This window comes from Leuciscus leuciscus, assembly GCF_965113295.1.
Source record: "Leuciscus leuciscus genome assembly, chromosome: 3".
Classification (NCBI taxonomy): Eukaryota; Metazoa; Chordata; class Actinopteri; order Cypriniformes; family Leuciscidae; genus Leuciscus; species Leuciscus leuciscus.
Window position 1 is genome coordinate 19,454,414 of NC_138727.1, and position 19,069 is coordinate 19,473,482.

The following is a 19,069-nucleotide window of genomic DNA, read 5'->3' on the forward strand; positions in this document are numbered from 1 at the left end:
AAGCAGATGTGTCCAGAATATGAACGCAATGTGCTGTATTGCACATTAAGCATTTTCCTATAGAAAACCATTATTAAAAAAAAAATGCTTAAATGTGATTTAATGCTTTTATGCAGTGATACTGGAAGACCAAATTCAGTACACACCTTATTAATAAAACAAACGATGTACAGGCAAGCAGTAAAACCCAGAATATGAACGTAATGCACAAAGTTTCACGTTAAGTGTTTTTCCATTGAAAACCACTATAAAGAAAACATGATCTAAATATTCGTGGCTTGAAACAGATGGTAAATTGAGAGGGCCTGCGCTGCAGTTCTATGGATGTTTTGCCCTCCAGTTCTTAAAATTATGAATTGTTATCGTTTTACACATATTGCTTTTTTTATTATTATTTTTTTTAATGCACATTAGCTTCTTTTCCTTTGACAGGTTAAAATTTACAACACTGCATGTACTGTATGCTGAACTGCAGGATGAATGAAAATGCTGATTCAATCTCTTACAGTAGGTGGTGCTTATTGATAAGTGGAAATACCCACTTTTTCTTTTTCGCGGTTTCCTGCTTTCCCTGAGTAAACAATGCACAGTTTTTGGTTTCTTTTAGGTTCTGCTTGTCATGGAGAAGAAAGAAACTCCTTGATTAAAAAAAAATCCTGCTAGCAACAAACAGAACTACGCTTTCATTGCTGTTGTCAATCTCACATAGGCTACTGCACCTTTAAATGACATTTAGCGGGAAAGACTTTGTCAGACTTTTTTTTTTTTTTTGCAAGTTTGTGTCACCATTTCTGAACAAGCTTAGGATTAGGCAATATACACAACAAACTTATGTTATATCTTAAGATTTTCTTTTAGTTGAAAACATTTCATGAGCTGAAAAAATATGTAAACAAAAAATATAAAGAACAAAAGCATTTAAGCTCAAACCAAAGAGCAGAGGCAATCCACCGGTCACTTAAGTGATCACACCCTTAAATATGCAGAACTTTAAGGCTTAAATTTAGACATGAGTTATAAAAAAAAATCTCAAACGTTGTTGCTAGCTATGCCAGTGCGATAAAGAAACTTTTAAAAAATTATACAGGAAATGATACTATATCTTCTGTGTGCATCATGTGATTTACTTCTCATTGGACACATATGTTTGGCTTTGCGGCCTGATCACATTAATGTAGCTAGCGTGGGTCACTGTTGTAGCGCCCCCAACTGACGCAAGAAAGTAAGACATTAACTAAAGTACAGATTTAAAATGATAGATTTTTGATCTCTTAAATACTGTTGCCATGGCAACACATTAAACATTTTTGACTTTTTAACATTAAACTTTTATGTTTATTTGTGTCCTTTTGTGGTACTTGTCATGCTTTAATTTCCACAATCGTTTGCACAGTCGTCAGAGTCATCTCCCATTATGGCTTGGCCAAGGTTCATACATGGGCGTGTAGAGAAGACTCTATAGCGCCACCAAGAAAATGGGCATTTTCAGGGAAATATGTAGCACATCCCTTTTCAGCTACGGTCACAAAACTTTGCACCTATATAGATCTCATCAAGCCAGACATCTTTCACACCATAGATATTAGCTTTGCCCAACAAGAGGTCGGCCATTTTGGATTGGTAAACAGGAAGTGTCTCATATCTTGTGTATAAATTGTGTTATTTTCAGACATCTATAACCTTATGACATGTAGCCTAATATCACAGCTTTCACTTTTCCACCAGAATGGTTCGCTTTCTCGAATAATGGCCGCTTGCTATGTGTTGTTTACCTGAGTATAACCATAGCATACATTTTAATTCACAACAAATGTGCCTACACTGTGCCTCAAAAGCACTGATGCCAAGCCCCCTTTTACAAAGTTGAGCAGTTTGCCCTGGCTACGGATTGCAATATAGTCCCTCGTTTGAATGGTTATCTTATAACAGCGGAAACAACTTAAAATACTCTGTCATTTATGGTCATACTGATAAGAGCAAGACATTATTCAAAACTGTAAACCGTTTTATTTGTTGTAAAACTTTAATTCGTCTACACTCACAACAAAAACAAAACATTGTGCTTTTCGTAAAATCTATAAATTGGTTTCCTTTCTGTGAACTTGTTTTTGGAGTGTCACAAAAATTAACCAAAAAATAATTTTGCCTATAATGTGTCGCACAGTTTTTTTTCTTTCATTTCAGTTTTTTCTTTCATTCAAATATTTAGGTGAAATATAATTTGCATATAGGCCTAATAATTCCTTTTATATAGAGAGAGGCCAGGCCTGGATTTTATGCTGTGTTTCTGTTTTATTATATCCGTTTCTTTTACGCTTGTTTTGTATTTGTTTATTTTTATTATTAAAGTTGTTGAATGTTCGCCGGTTCCCGCCTCCTCCTTCCAATAACAACGAACTTTGCTACACTATGATTTGATTATGTTTTTCTCAGTTCATAGAAGCGCTGCAGGTGTGTGATGTGACGATGTGTGAATCCTCATGTTCTGTTGTTTATGCTGCTATTTATGCATGTAAAACTAAAACCTTGAAAAAACAAGTTTTTCATTTTAATGGGTCACAGACACATCCATTCTAATTGAATTGAATTCTAATTTAAAAAATCTTGTTGGTTGTCGGTTAAGGAAAAATAATGAACATCTCTAATGCAGACACTAAGGCATTTTTGAAGATGATTTCTACAACACCCCACATTCAAAGCCACTTCCCTCCTGTCCACCCAGCTTTTGTCTGCTGAGTTTCCTGTAGCAGTATGTTTCTCACTACTGTGCACGGCTTTAGTAATCACTGCTTAAGTTCAAGAAGGGTAGGCCTGTATCACAATTACTATTACTCAGTGAGCTACTTTTGGACCTGGCAGCCTTTTCCAATTCAGCCCATTGTCTCATTTCCAGTGGAGTCAGGAGGAAATTAACTTCAACACCTTTAAGTGTCCAACACATTATGAGACTGTGTGCTACAGTTACAGTCATGAACTCAACTAAAAGATATGAGGAATGAGCCAAATTAGTTAAAGAGAAGATCATTAAAGCACTCGGAAACCTTTTTAAAGCACTATCGCAAAAAACTGTTTATAGCATAACCTCACAGGAAATCAACAATGGCTTTTGTATCCTGACATATTCCATTCCACAGGGCAGAAAGGAGAAGCTTGTATGATACACAACGCTCTAGTTGGTCTGTTTGTTATTAAAAGCCATGTCAGCATCCATGTATGTTTTCATCGGGACTGAGATTAAAGAATATAAGTGTTTATTATTATTATTATATCTCTGATAAAATTTGAAAAAGGAATCTGGACTTCAAACGTCTAAAAATAATAAAATAGTTCAATTAAATAGGCTATGCTTTAAAATGACATTACTCAAATGCATAACCCACACCTACAAACTGACCAGCAATTATATAGCTTAAAGAGGCTTATTTCAAAGGTTTTTTTTGGGGGGGGTTTTTTGTCCTGGTAAAAAGGCTATTAGCTCTCATGCATGCCGATCAGAAAGTAGGAAATAGGAAGCTTTTATCCCATACTAAAATGTCTTCATCTGAATATTTTATTTGATATTTTTTGCAAACAAAGTTTTAAATTTATACATTTTTGTATGAATATACAAAATTGTACAAATTTATGAAAATGGTAAGTTTGAAATTATGCAGTTAAACAGTCTCACAGACAGAGAGAGAGAGAGAGAGAGAGAGAGAGAGAGAGAGAGAGAGAGAGAGAGAGAGAGAGAGAGAGAGCAAGAGCGAGAGAGAGAGAGAGAGAGAGAGAGAGAGAGAGAGAGCAAGAGCGAGAGAGAGAGAGAGAGAGAGAGAGAGAGAGAGAGAGAGAGAGAGTGAGAGAGCTTTAGTTGGTGGCATCAGAGCACCAGACTTTGATGTTCTTGGCAAACAAACCCAAAGAGAACGCATTTCTCATGTATTTTTTCTATCACTGTGCTGCAGGAAACACACAAAACAGAAACATAACGGCACAGATATCATCTAGTCTGGAGAGTAGAGAGTGAAATAAAATGTTGTCAGTGTGACATAACATTTTTATAAGGGATCATTTCTGAGACACTGTCATTTGCCAATGCCTCTTCCTACAGAGCCATAATCTTTGGATGTGTACTGAAATATAACAGCATTTTACTGCATATTCTTTCCCGTTTTTTTAACAAGAGGCACCTGCAGGAACCGGATATGGTGGCACACTCAGGTGAACAAAGCATTCATTCTGTGAAAGCAGACAGACGGGCTTTCATGACTGTCCTTCAACACTCAATTTCATCCCTTCCAGTACAGTTCTCAAGTGCACATTCCAGCCAAACTTCCCACAATTATCTGGCACTTCATCTCTAGGGTTACCACTGTTGTAATAATTTTTTTTTTAAAGTCCTTAAGTCTACCAGTCTATCTGCCAGTGACAAAAGTATGTCAGGCCTGGCCTGGCCTGTGTCTTGACTAATATTTAGGCTATATTTTATGTGCACAGGAAGCTTCTCACTATATCCTTCCTTACTCTGACAAACAGAGAAGGGGAACAACTGTTTACAGAACAGACAACACAAAGAGACATCAGTTACAAGCAAACATTTAAAATGAAACAGCAGTGTAAAGTTGTGCCACCTAATTACTGCAAATATGCATTGCCATCTCCAAACTAATTAAACACTTAATTGTTTTATATGTGTCCAATTTCCATTCTTCTTTAAAAGTCTAACTGAGTCAATGTGAATAACAGTCTAATACACCGTTTTCAACTGCAGTGGGACATTTTTATTCTACATTTGAAGATTTGTCAGATGCTATTTTTTGCAGTTATGTGAACATCTAATCTGTGCACACTGTTAAAAAAAACAACTACATATTTTCCAGTTTACAGGACTTTTAGAGTCACAAGCACTAGGAAATGTTAGACCAACAGAATTCCCCCAAATGTACATTGTAGCATGAATTATACATTTACTGTCACAGGATTATTGTTTTGCAGTTTGTTTGTCATTATTGTTAGTTATTTGTTGTGATGTTGAGAGCTCATCTTTTGTCATTTGTTGATTATCACTGTCTTGAGCTTAGTGGGTCCATGTACAACCTTACTGCATTTGGGTTCATCTTGACCGGGAAAAGGTACAATGTGAAAAAAAATCCATAGTTTTTAGTACAAAGATTAAACTTTGCAAGTGCCTTGATACATTTCTTGGCAAAATGAGGCATAGTGCATTTTATGAATGAACAAATTTACTGACAAGTATTAAGACAATAGTTAATAGAACTTAAAAATCGGAAAGCATCACATTGCAATTCCTTTTTTTACAGCGTCAATTGCAGAGTTACATTTGCTGAACTATACCTAAACTATAGGCAAAAAAGTACAAATGCACTTTCTCTGCTTTGATCTGAACAACAACTTGCTAATTGTTGGCTGGAGTGCTCACTGCTTAGTGTGCAAAGAATCCACTCATGTATCAGGCAACTCAAAAACAATTGCTGTGTCAATTCAATGGCCAAAGTAGATGTTCGCCACAAAGAGTGCTATATGAAATGTATTGAGAGGAGACCCCTAGTGCATACCCTACCTTTAGAGTAACAAAGACAAATCAAAGTTTGTGTATTTGAGAGAGAGAGAGTAACAAAGAGACAGATCGACTCAGCGCGTGTGATTACCTGCATCTGTTAGAGCTTTCAACATATACATGAAAAAAATAAAAGTTTGCCATGTCCAATGAGGACAGTGGTATATTTCTTGTAGTATCCTTTCATGGTTAAGGGGATTTCAGATGATAGCATCAACGCTGACCAATATTTTCATCTCTATGAGGTGATACATCAACTTCAGCATTACCCCGGAGACACATTGCTCATCAGTTGAGTCTTGTAAGGTGGTGTTCAAAGTTCATATAATAAACCTTTGTTTTCGATTATTAAGCGAATCAGTGTTTTTTGAATGAACTGGTTGAATGACTTGCACTCATAAAGTCACTCGCAAGCTACTTGTAGTATAGTATACTGTACTACAAGTAGTAGAGATTGTAATGCCATGTCAGCATCTGAGACTATCTTCAAGGCAAAAACTGAAATCACAAATAATACAAGAGTTGCATAATTAACAATTAAAATAAAAACCAAACAAAAAGAACAATACAGCAGTTAACTCTTTCCCCGCCAGCGTTTTTGAAAAAAGTTGCCATGCAGCCAGAGCCAGCATTTTTGATAATTTAATGGCCCCCAGAATATTTTGTTTTATGAATTTCTAAACATGCAATATATCAAAAGAACAGACCCTCTGCTTTAAAACATTTTTATAATAATAAATAAATAAAAAAACGTTTATTCTAGCTTCATGTATCCTTTCTTATGACGATTGAATGTGGGAAAGTTTCATAAAAAAGCAACATTGTGCAAAAAGCTAAGAAAATAAATTTTTTGTCAAAGACTACATCTGGATCGGATTCAGAACGATGATCAAAACATAGATGGAGTAGATCGAGTCCATCAACACCCCCAAAGCTTCCACATTCCCATCTCTCATCCTGGGTCGACATTTCATTCGGTAACATGAAGCAGCTTTGATTTATACGTTTAATGTTAATGATGATAGCGTTATTTTACATATCAATCTGCTTACATCGCTTGTTTCTGCTTCTTCTTCACATGTCTTTTGATCTGGAGATTCTGTACTCTTTCAGAAGATGCCTAATAGCACCTGGCTGCCAGAGGTGGGAGTAAGTCACACATGTGCAAGTCACAAGCAAGTCTCAAGTCTTAACCTTCAAGTCTCAAGCAAGTCCAAGTCAATTTTTGTGAAAAGCAAGTCAAGTCAAGTCAAGTCACTGCTTTATGTCAAGCAATTCAAGTCAAGTTGTAGCTTGGGTCAAGCAAGTCACTGGCAAGTCACACAAATGTTTGATGATTTAACTGAAGATATATATTAAAATAAGTTAAAACTACAGTAGTTATGGACTATGGCAGTTTTATTTGCAACAAAAAAATTAGCAAAATGCATTTCTACACAAAAGGAGTCCACATACAGCTGAGTTGTTAATACAATAAAAATCCAAAAATGTTAAAACTACATATAGCCTAAAATGTAAATGTAAGTGAAATTAGGCCAACATAAAAGCATGAAAAGTATTAAAACAGCTGTACCTAAATATGCCTCAAACATTGCAGAAGACCATTAAATGGTTTCTATGCCACCAAATGGCCTTCTACAGGCATCCCGTTTATGAAACATGAACACATCCTTAAGTTAGATCTTTCCTTTTTAACAAAAGAATAACAAGAAGAAAAAACAATAATAATAATTGAATCACACAAACCTTGCACCTGTTTATCCGGTGGATTGACTATTGTACATTATTAATCTGTGTGAGGGAGTGAGTGAGTGAGTGAGTGAGTGAGTGAGTGAGTGAGTGAGTGAGTGAGTGAGTGAGTGAGTGAGTGAGTGAGTGAGTGAGTGTGAGTGTGTGTGTGTGTGTGTGTGTGTGTGTGTGTGTGTGTGTGTGTGTGTGTGTGTGTGTGTGTGTGTGTGTGTGTGTGAGTGAAAAGTGTATTGTTTGCATGTGCATGGTTGTGTTTGACTTTTTTCCTTTTTATTTATTTGTGCGTGCGCGTGCGCGTGCGAGAGAGAGAGAGAGAGAGAGAGAGAGAGAGAGAGAGAGTGAGATATGTTTGATTTTTTTTCTTTATTTGTGTGTGTGTAGGAGTATACAATCTTTTATGTACATCCCCAAAAACTATCCATAGGCTTTTCACTCAAAGTCTAACACTGAAGACCAATTACTATTGCAAAAAAAAAAAACCTGGCATTTCCTCATAAACAGTGAATAACTATTTACAATGCATTGCACTTAAAAAAAAAAAAAATTGATAGAACTTTGTCACTCAATTGTGAGCGATGTGGTCGCATTATCACCCCACCAAGACATTAGCGACAGCGGGACTGACTTCGTCACTTACAATTTTTGTGGGATTTGAAGTGTCGAATGAAATTCGAAGTGGTGGTGGCTGTATCACATATCTTCGTGTTGCAGGCCTTGCATACTGCTGTTCTTCTCTTCTTATCACCGTCTTGCACATAATCCTTGTAGCCGAACTTAATTATATTTTGGTGTAGCGCCTTCCATGTTCAGTCACGACTGCTCTTACGTTAACTCTCTCTCAAGAGTATAGAAGTACCAAGAGGCAAAACTCTGTTGCAGTTTTGACAACAATCGCTAGATGGTGCTGCTGTCGCGCTGTCGCCATTTTGGACTGAACCAACGGCTTTACCGTTAACACAACTACATACAGCATTAACATTATGTCTGGAAATAATTGGAAACAAAGAAAACAGTGTTCTGCCATCAACTGCAACAACTATCAGTGTATAACCAATCAACTAGCATTTCATAGATTCCCCAAAGATCCAGAGAGGTAAAGTAGAAAAGATTTTTATTAACGTTAAAGTGAGCTAACGTCAACGATAACAAGTGCTGTAACGTTAATGTAAGCTATCCCATAACCGCAGTAACAGTTTGCTAACGTTATGTATTTGGTCGAAATTGAGTCAAGACTCGAAATGGGCTTTTTAAATTGCATATTTTCAGAGATATATGAACACCTAACCTGGCAAATGACCGTTTTATTAATTCATTGTTATCACTAAATTAACCCTTTAACTGTCAAGTTATTGGGGTAAATAAGTAGCCCATTTGACAGCTTCATGCTCTATGACGAAATTGTTTAATTATAAACCGATCCATAAGCATTATTTTGTTGTACATTATTCAACACGCCGTTTTAGTTTAGGCTATAGAGATATTAAAAACTAGAAACTACTATTTAGTTCCCTTAACCGCGTTTGAATTGGAACCGGTATCGTTCAATTCTATGACAGATGTGTTGTGTTCAGTCCAAGATGGCGGAGCTGCGGCTCTGCGCATGGGTGCGTTTGTTGCAATGGAACGTTCTATTGAGTTTCGCCTCTTGGTACTTCTATACTCTTTGTCTCTCTGCTTGCCTGCTGCGTCACGTGGTTAGGTTGCGGTGCGTTCAAAAACAGATATTTATTAAACAAAAGACAAGTTATTTCGAGTCATTTAACTCAAGTCTGAGTCAAGTCATGAATAAAAGTAAAGACAAGTCTTTTATTAATATTTGTCAAGCAAGTCTCAAGTCCTAACATTTGCGACTTAAGTCTGACTCGAGTCAAGTCATGTGACTCGAGTCCCCCAACTCTGGCACCTCTGAAAATTCAGCCAATGGCAGGGAAGCGTTGTCTCATAAATGACTGAAAGTTCTGTTAATGGCATGGAAAGAGTTAAGATTATTCAAGAAGTTTTACATTTACATATGATAAAAATTCTAAAAACTTCACATGTATCCCATTCTTCTTGCCACTTGTTTAATATATAATGATTGAGAGCAGGTCTAAGGTCTGAAGGAGGAATTTGAAAAATCTGCTAGCTAGCATGTTGCATAAAACTAGGGCTGCCCTCAACTAAACATTTTTCTTGTCGACTAGTAGCCGTTCATTTAAGCGATTAGTCGACTATACGAACGTGTATATTAATACGCCACATAAATCATAAAAATGAGCCCATAAAGCTTGCCACAGCACATTGGCAAAAGTAATGATTATGAATGTGTCATGGAAAAACAGCAAGGAGACTGTCCAAACATTTTAAGAAATTATTGAAAATGTTTTCTGTGGTTTCGGCTGCAGAGATTAAGTTGACGATGCGGACTCATCATCTCTGCAGTAGTGGACGTGCCTATATGCACATTTCATAAACATCATTACATAATCTGAGAATATTTGTTTTCCACTTAAATTGTTTGACAATCGTTTGACATTTCAAGCTTTCTATAGATATTTCTCATGTCTGTAAGGGAAGTTTTTTTCTGTGACTAACCAACTAATACAATTTTTGGATGACTAAGCCTCTTCAGCTCGACTAACGATTGATCAAATTTTAGGGAGCAGCCCTACATAAAACAGTCTGTTTATACTAATCAAAGCTTTCAGTATGACACTACAATGTTTTTATATTCTATGTACTTCTAACAATAAAATAAGCTACTATAAACTATACATGCGAAGAAAAGCGATATACCATGACAGTCAGAATCTTAAAAAATACCATGATAAAAGGTTTTTGGTCATACCGACCAGCACTAATTTAAATTAATTTTTATTTTCTTAAAACAGTAACATAACTGTGCAATGTTTCTTCAGTTATAGTTAAAGGGGTGGTTGATTATGATTTCTCTTTTCTAACTTTAGTGTGTAATGTTGCTGTTTGAGCATAAACAACATCTGCAAAGTTACAACGCTCAAAGTTCAAAGCAAAGGAAGATATTTGTTTTAAAGAAATTGTTTTTTTTTTAAGAACTACAACATAAGGCTGGTAGGGACTCCATGACATTCCTCCCGGGTTAGTGACATCACTAACCGTAAAATTTACATAAACCCTTCCCCTGGGAACACGCAGTCCATGTTGAGAAGAGGAAGAGTTGTTGTGGTAGAGCACATTTGCAAGTGCTCAAGCTGTCGCATCAGTCTTTTCACATGCAATACAGTACATAACACAAATTCAATAGCATGTCACTTTGTAGGCATCTTACAACAGTTCCCACAAGAGTGATTTTATAGATTATCATGACAGAATATGCCAATTGAAGATAGTTAACTCCACATCAGCAACATAAATTCAAAAACGAACCATTCAGAAACGTTGCATTCTACATGTTGTCACTTCTTGAGTCTCTTCATCATTGTCCAACTCCAGTTTAAACATAAAATGCAGAACAGTTTCTGACATTTTAGTGTGTGTCTGCGTGAGGTAATCGGAGCTACTAACACACAAGCTCTTAAAGCTCTGCCCTCTGTGCCAGGATTTGCATTTAAAGAGACACACACGAAACACCGCGTTTTTACTGACCCTCAAAAAGGGACAATTTTAACATGCTGTAAAGTTATCTGTGGGGTATTTTGAGCTAAAAACTTCACATACACACTTTGGGGACAACAGATACTAATTTTACATATTGTAAAAAGGGGCATACAGTTTAGTGAAACAGGCTTGCAGTTGGCAAAAGCTCTAGCATAAGCTAATCCAACAGAATGAACTATATAGGCATTACTACTGTTGTTTATTGAGCTGGTAAGTGCTGTCATTTATTTTACATATGAGAAACATTAAACAACAAACGCGCCAAAAGCAGATGTTGTTTATTGTGCTTTTAAGTACCACTGAGTTGCCTGCTGTCAGGTTGAGGACCTCTGTATTAGTGAGATAAATTCTGCTGAGAAAAGAAAGGTTAGTGCTCACTGTCCACAGAGTCGTTTTCATTGTAAATTAAAATAAGAACAGCTCACTTTCATTTAGTGCAATAAGTCACACACACAATGTGTCACATACAAACATCCTTTAGTCAAGCAGACAATCAGAAAACACAAAGCAGCTGATGGACACTCAATCCTCAGGAGTGTGTGTGTTTGTCAGTACACATTAAGGTTGAAGCTCTAAGACTGCAGTATCTGATCAACCACTGGCCATATAAAGGAACAGACTGGAAAGGCAAGCAGAAAGAAGACACCTCCATCCACCTCCACAGCAACAGAAAACCCACTGGCCTATTCAGTCTATGTTCAGAGCACTCCTGACTTGCTTTTATGGAGCTTTCATTTACACTTTACACAACCTTTTTTTTTTATATAAAAGTGGTGAGGTCAATGTGGACAGACTCCTTAAAACCCACTCAAATCTTTTGTAACATTTAAATGGTAGTGATGGGCTATAAAACCAAAGATCAGAGGTGGAGTCTGGTTTTTGTGGGTGCTTTTAGTAAACTTGATCACTGATGTGAATAATTGTGCACTGCTACATGCTATTTAGGCCACATTTATGTATCATCTACTGTATGATTGTGACACACATAACCATAACTGCATATTTACACCCTGCCAAGACTCATAAATCCAGGCATTACCCCCGTGTCCTTTCTGCGTCATTCTATGGGACACTGTGGGAATAATGATTCAGATGATTTCCACCACGTGCTTTAGCAGAGAGCTTTTAACATAGAGCAAAAACATTAAATATAACTTGTCCGAAAAGCTCAGTGTGGTTATGCTTTTTTTCAGCACAGGGATGGGTCTTGAATGTCAACTAGTTGTCCAACAACTAGCTAGTCAATCTGACTAGTTTATCAAGATTTTCTTTTATATGAATGATTAGTTGACTCATTGTTCAGGCAACCCACTGACTATTCAATTCATAAAAATGTTTCATATACTCTAGCAAAGCCAGCTGAGAGTTGATGGCAGAGATAGGAAAATATATTGTGTACTGACTGAGTGAGGGAGATACAGTACCGTATGTATGCGTACATTGCAAGTGAGGTAAGGGGAAATATGTGATGTTTCAATTTAAAGCCGACACCCCACGTTGCAGAACCTCATTTCATTACTGATACCCCACCAAAGGAAGACCCTTTCCATCCATGAAATCCACATATGAGCAAGAAGCAGAGGGGAAATAAATGTAATCAAAGTGGTGAGATTAATTCCATGTCTAGCAGTGAAAACAACATAACAACCTCGTTTTAAAAGAACCACAGTCTAGAAACACAGCCTGCACTGATCTGAGGCCAGTTCAATTAAGCCTCACCATTACCGAAACCTTAAAAGCACTATTCCAACCAGCACCCGACATTTGGATGAAGGTGGTTTCAGTTACAAGCTTCTGCATCTATATCTGCTGAGGTAACAAAATCCGGGGAGGAGTGATAAAATATTCATTAGAAAACAGAGAGGGATGTGTTGTACTTGAATAAAGCAAACAAATGAGACAGAAAGGGTGCAACAGACAAATGAATCCATCCAATCCAATATGAGGCAGATAGTTGTCACACCAAAATTTCAGTAGTCAATAGTTCAATGTCAATGTTCTCTGTAACCAATTTCAATACCACAGCAAAAACTATTTGAAAGTAAAATAAATAAAATATTAACAATAATAATAATTATAGTAAATAATGAACGCAGCTTCAGTCTGCGTTTAAGTCCTCGGTACCGAAGTACCGGTTCTTTTGACAACACTAGCATCATAATACCAGTGTTTTAGACACTCAGTCCAATCCACTGACTAGTATCACTTTCAAACTACAAAATAAGCTCCAGGACTCTAGACTGTGAATAAATAACTTTTTTTCCTGATGGTGTAAATTTTGTTAAAGGTTGCACTCATGCCACTACCAATTTGATGGTAATTTGATGGTACCAATTTCATATAACATATGAGAAACATTAAAGAGCAAATGCGCCAAAAGCAGAGCGAAACAGTGCTACTCGTTTGATCTGTGCAACACTGACTATTTAACAGCTCAGCCCAAAAGACAGCGCAGCGCGAACTTTGAGCAAATGTGTTCACTCACCGACCATCTCGATCACGCAACCACTAAACAGCGCTGTGAGAAGCATTCGAGTTTGGCACAGCGTTCTTCGATACAAACCACAAATGTCTCAGTGATTTAAACTAGTTTAAAGCCAGATGAAACAGTGCTGACTTTTTCATCAACATTGACATAAAAAAAAGAGAAACATTGTGCCACAACAAACCAGCTAGAAGGCTTTTCAATCCACAAATCACCAACATTTACAACGGATTTACTGTAGTAACACTAACTGTAACCATGGTATTGTGGCAGAAATGTGGGATATGAGTAAAATACTACTTACTATATAGGCTGTCAGTTTCATTAATGTTAATCAAACAATTGTAGTATCGTGGGAAAGAAAAGTAGATTTTTTTCCTATAGATAAATAGGAAATATAGAACCTTTATTTAACCAGGAGAGAAAACCAAATATTTGGTTTTGACTTGGTGTGTGCCAAATTTGGTGGTATTACCAGGGATTTCAAGGTATGGTTGACTTTAGGTGACTTTGTTTTGGAATCTTCAGAAAACTTTAACTTGATTTTTCAAAAAATTTACTTTGCTGACTCTATCGACTTCAAACAGGTGCAGCTCAGTAATTTTCTGTTTGATTTAACAAATCATACATCATTTTGAAGATTCTTTTAATAGAGAATGTAAAAATAACAATACCTCCTTTTTGAAAATGTTCTTATTGCGACTCATTTTGCCCGCACGGTTCACATATAATTACTTTTTACCATGCAATGAGGTGCCACTCATAGTTTTACCCGTGGTTATCGTGATCTGCAAATGTATGACACTATTTAAGACCAATGGTTAATTTTCATAAGAGTAGTCATACAGTCAGAATATTTAAATTTGACTTTATAAAAATCAGGATAATAATTTTTTTACAGATGTTACCGTTTTTGTGAATGAAATACATTTATATCTGCATCCCAACTCAAGCACAAGCTGAAGCTAATATCAACTTCAGCTTCTGTCAAATGTGCATTTCTAAGACACAAAACATGTAATATTTTTAAAGGCCTATAACATGGAGCTGGTGCCACCATCTGCAGAACTCAAATGTTAGTCTAGAGCCCTGAGTTCTGTAAAACAAAAGCTAGAAATACTCTGACCATACAGTCACAAATGAGCCAGAATTGGGAATCACTTCCTACAAGTCATGGACCTGTACAGACAGGTGAGAGTAGGCTGGTCACCTGCTCTTATGGTAACCATGGTAGCAAAGACATGTCCCATGCTTGTTTGTTCAGCCCTCACCTCAGGCTAACCCAGGTGCTGTGCTACCAAACCACCTCCAGTCCCCAGAGACTGATGGAGATACAAGAGATCATACTGTTTCAATGAGCTTCTAAAGTGTGTTTGAACAAGAATAAGTGGATTTTAATGAGGCGAATACACATTTATGCTTTAATAAACCTCGTGCAGATTTACAAATGACATATTGTCAAAACAAGAGCGCTGCTCTCTTCGCTTTGTACTTTTTTTCTGTTGAAGAAGATTATTCAGGCAGTGATCTCTGATCTGAGTCCAAGACTCACCCAACAGCAAATGAACTATAAAGAAAGCAAGATAGACAGATATAAAATAGATGGAGTGCGAGTGTTAATTAGATTAATTAGCTTCCAGTTCTACGTGAATAAAAAAGGAGGAACGACGACAGTGTAGGACGAGAGAGGACCAGGGGCATGTACCATGATGGTAGTTGAACAAACTCAGGGTTGCAGGATTAGTTTTGACTGAGTTGATAAAACCAAACCAGTCTAACCAGGCTTTGTTGGTACCATGATGCTGATCATCAACTTTCTCTGTCAACTCAGGCTTTGATCCTGAGTTTAGGAGTTTAGGTGTGACATCAGTAGTGAACAGCCAATCACATGCTGAGAAAGAGTGAAACTCATTCAGTACTTACTGAAATTAATTTCTCGTGAGAGAAGCAGCGCAATTCAAAATATTAAAATATTAAGAATTTAAACAAATTTACACAACAAGAAGAAAATAGCCGTCTATGAAAGAGGACAACTAAAAGAAAATGTCTCGCTACTGTATATCAGTGCAAGTAAAAGTTGTGATACGGTTGATAAAGGTATAGAGAGAATTGAACATTTAAGCTCACATGTAGTCATTTTATACTGTAGCTTCATCTATTGATTCTAAAGCGTATTTATATTACCTTTATATATTTATTCATTTAAACTCTGCGTAATAATTGATGAACTAAAATTGTACATGTGTGATCGATTAAGGGTATAATAATTAGGCTACATAAATAATATCTAAATCATACAAATTTGTTATTCTAAATAAGCATTACTAAAAGCCAGATGATTTTGACTAATCATTTGCGATCATAACAATAATTTGCTATGTAGTGACCTTTCATTTGGAGTAGAAACAGGTGGAGTAACTTCATCGCATCAGACATGTGTCACTTTGCTCACAGCTGATTGGTCTAAGTTCGTTTTGCAACCTCTTACCTGGAACATAGCCTGCCCCGGACCAGGTTAGCCGTGGAGCGCAAGTTACTATGGCGATGAACACTGCTAAAAGCCAAACCACTTTCATGGTGCCTAAAACCCAGGCTTGGCGCAAACTAAACTGAAACATACCTGGCTAGCCACCTAAACCGGCTTCATGGTATAGGCCCAAGGCCTGGACTATTTACGTTATGTTTTGTTTATGTGTGTGCAGCAGTTGACCATGAGGGGCAGCCGCTTTTTCTTTAGTTTTATGTTTATTTTTTTAAAGTGTGATGAATGTTAGCCGGTTCCTGCTTCTTCCATGAACGCTAATCTCGTTACAGACACAATGACATGCAAAGTACCAGCAACAAAAAAACTGAAGTGACACCGTTTTACTAGATGATAAAATGGCCACAACCACAACTCTGTTAGTTCCTGTGCACTATTCATTCATGCTGTAGAGATGGTACTGCCTTACACTACAGTTGAAGACAGAGTGAGTTTATTTATATTCATTTATTGCACTCCTGAATGATTTAGTCAATCAGCACTCAATTATTTTACACACTGTCCTTCTCATGCTAAAACCCCTCTAAATCCCTTGAAATTCTTCATGTGACTAACACTAAATGAGTGCACTCTGACTGCATGACGCATCCATTGCTGAGTTGTAAGCAATGCATTTCACTGTGCTTCTTATCTATGTGCTGGACATCTCAAACAGCAAATCAAACTAACCCTGGCACAACAACCTATTATTTTGCTTCCATGCTCCAATACACAATTTTATGAAGATGGAGATGAATCAAAGACCTAGTTTTGTTTGGTCCGGCAGATTATCATGTTCAATAGGTTAAACGGGTCATATCATGCATTTTTTATATATTTGTTTGCACCAAAAATGAGCAAAACAATTTCTTGAGCACCCTCTCATAAGTTTATTTAATAAGTTATAAAAATGAAATGGTCCATTTTGTGTTGCTGCAGCTTTAAGAAAGGTCCCCTTTGCATGTGAAGTGATCAACAGTGCTGACTGAGTGATGTCTTATGGTACTCTCCCAACAGTTTGCTGTCATGTCAAATATAGTTTTTAACTACTACATCCTTTATAAGCAGCCACAACATAGTGACAGATTCATTAAACATTCTGCATTGAAAACTGAAAAGTGCCTTTAAACTGGTAAGATCAGACCTTGTTAAAAAATTTACTTCAGTGCATAAACATGAGCAGTTGTGCGTTGTTGAATTCATCCCTATGCAATTGTGACGTCACAAAGCTGCAGAAGTTATTAACGGGGCACTTCTGTAATTTTGTTTTAAATGTTAAGTCATAATGTTTTGAGCCTAAAAACAATGTTTTACAGTCCAAATATATCAGGCACTTCTTAAAAGATGAAAGAATATTTGATTCCTCATAATATTTCGACTTTAAAATGTCATTCAAGATTAAAATTTCATGGTTTAAATACCAGTCTATTTCTCATACAAAACCATCATATGGCTTCAAAATACTTGGAATAATGTTTATGATGGTTTCATGGTAGTTTTTTGTTCTTTTTTGGGCCTGACAGCCTCTGGTCCCCTTCCACTTTCACCGTATGACTGAGAGCAGTTCATACATTCTGCTAAACATATCAAAATTCATACAGATTTTAAACAACATAAGGGTAAGTTAGTGATGACAGAATTTTCATTTTGCACTTTACAGTAGGTGAACTATCCCTTTAAGAGCACGCACTGGATTCAATTATAAAGCCCTGATCTTAGAGACAAGGTTAGAGCAACATAACTGCATGTAGGCTACATATCACCTATGATGTCTAGTGTGCCTTCTGTCTCTCAGCATTATTACATCATCGTAGAGCGCACGGTTGCATCACGTTTCTTACTTCCTTATTGCACTCATTCATTCATTTTTCAATGTCATTTCACAACACTACAGGACCTGCAAACAAAATCTCTCCCAATCTGATTCAGCTACCTACAATGTGGGTCACATACAGGCCTTCACTCATGCTTGAAACTCAGCTAATGTATAACAGGGGCTTTCAACTCGCTTGTGGACGTGGGAGGAGGGAAAAAAAAAGTGTGCAATTTCCAGAAAGTGCTAACTGACTTCCTCGTGTCTGGGGCTGGTCAAAAGAAATGTGCTGTTATTACATCATGGAGCTGTGCTGAGGTGATCTGTGAACTCTGACTGCTTTTGTATCATACATAATCTATGAAAAATGTAAGACAAGTTAAAAGCTGACAGAGGACTGACAAAATTTCAAGGAGGTTGAACATTAGGTCACTGCTGAAAAATTAAACCAGGTTCCTGGATTAATGGATTAATGGATAATAGCTTCACATAAGGTCTGTCTACAATGACAGGAGCAGGGAGAAACAATCTAAAACAACCAGTGTGCAAATAAACAAAGACATCACCACAAACCTAGAAACACAACAGAGAATAATGTAGCGGAACCATTAGACTGTAAAAAAAGAACACAGAGTCCATTATATGTATGTTTTCAGATGCAAAGTATTACAAATACCTCCACACACCTTTGGCTTGTACTGGTATTTGGGAGTTAACACTACTGACTGTCAGAAAAAAGAAAGTGTGTCTTTAGCTTGACACTGGGGCAGTACCATTTAAGGGACAACGTTGTACCAAAAAGGTGCATATTGGTACGTACTACTATGAAGATTTTAGGGTAAAGTACAAAGATGTTCCTTTAACCTTGTAAAGCATGACATATGAAATAACAGGCAGACAAATCACATTTTTGAAATGGGAGAGATTAATGAACCTTTAGACAAAATACAAAAGAATATCTAAAAAAGTTTGCATTTGTGTTTTATGTTTTGTGTCATAATTGATACATGAGGTCTTCATGGCCCATGAGTTGCTTCAGTCCAGCAATTGTTCATCTTGAAATATTAACAACAATATAAAAGTTACTCGCATTTACTTTATAAAATCAGTAAAGCTTTCACAACAAAAAGATGTGTACTACAACCTGAATATGTATTTTTGTACATATAGGCTAATGCATTTTATTTAAAATTATATAGCCTACTGTAAGGTATTTTACTTGCTATAAAAGTATAGGCTAAACTATCAATCAGAGGGCAGAAGGCATAGAAGATTCAACAGATTTTTCAGCAAACTTTTGATCATGGGCTATTGATAATTTAGATGCCTTAG

At 36.7% G+C, this 19,069-nt stretch overlaps 1 protein-coding gene and 1 long non-coding RNA gene across 3 annotated transcripts in view; one reads left to right on the forward strand and one right to left on the reverse strand.

Moving 5' to 3' along the window:
* lrba (LPS-responsive vesicle trafficking, beach and anchor containing) overlaps positions 1-19,069 on the reverse strand; it is a 262,441-nt gene that overhangs the window by 242,288 nt on the left and 1,084 nt on the right. The window lies entirely within an intron of this gene.
* Positions 7,654-18,456, forward strand: LOC309494923. Its single transcript, XR_014204483.1, has 2 exons — positions 7,654-12,871; positions 13,282-18,456. It is a non-coding gene; the product is annotated as an uncharacterized lncRNA (long non-coding RNA).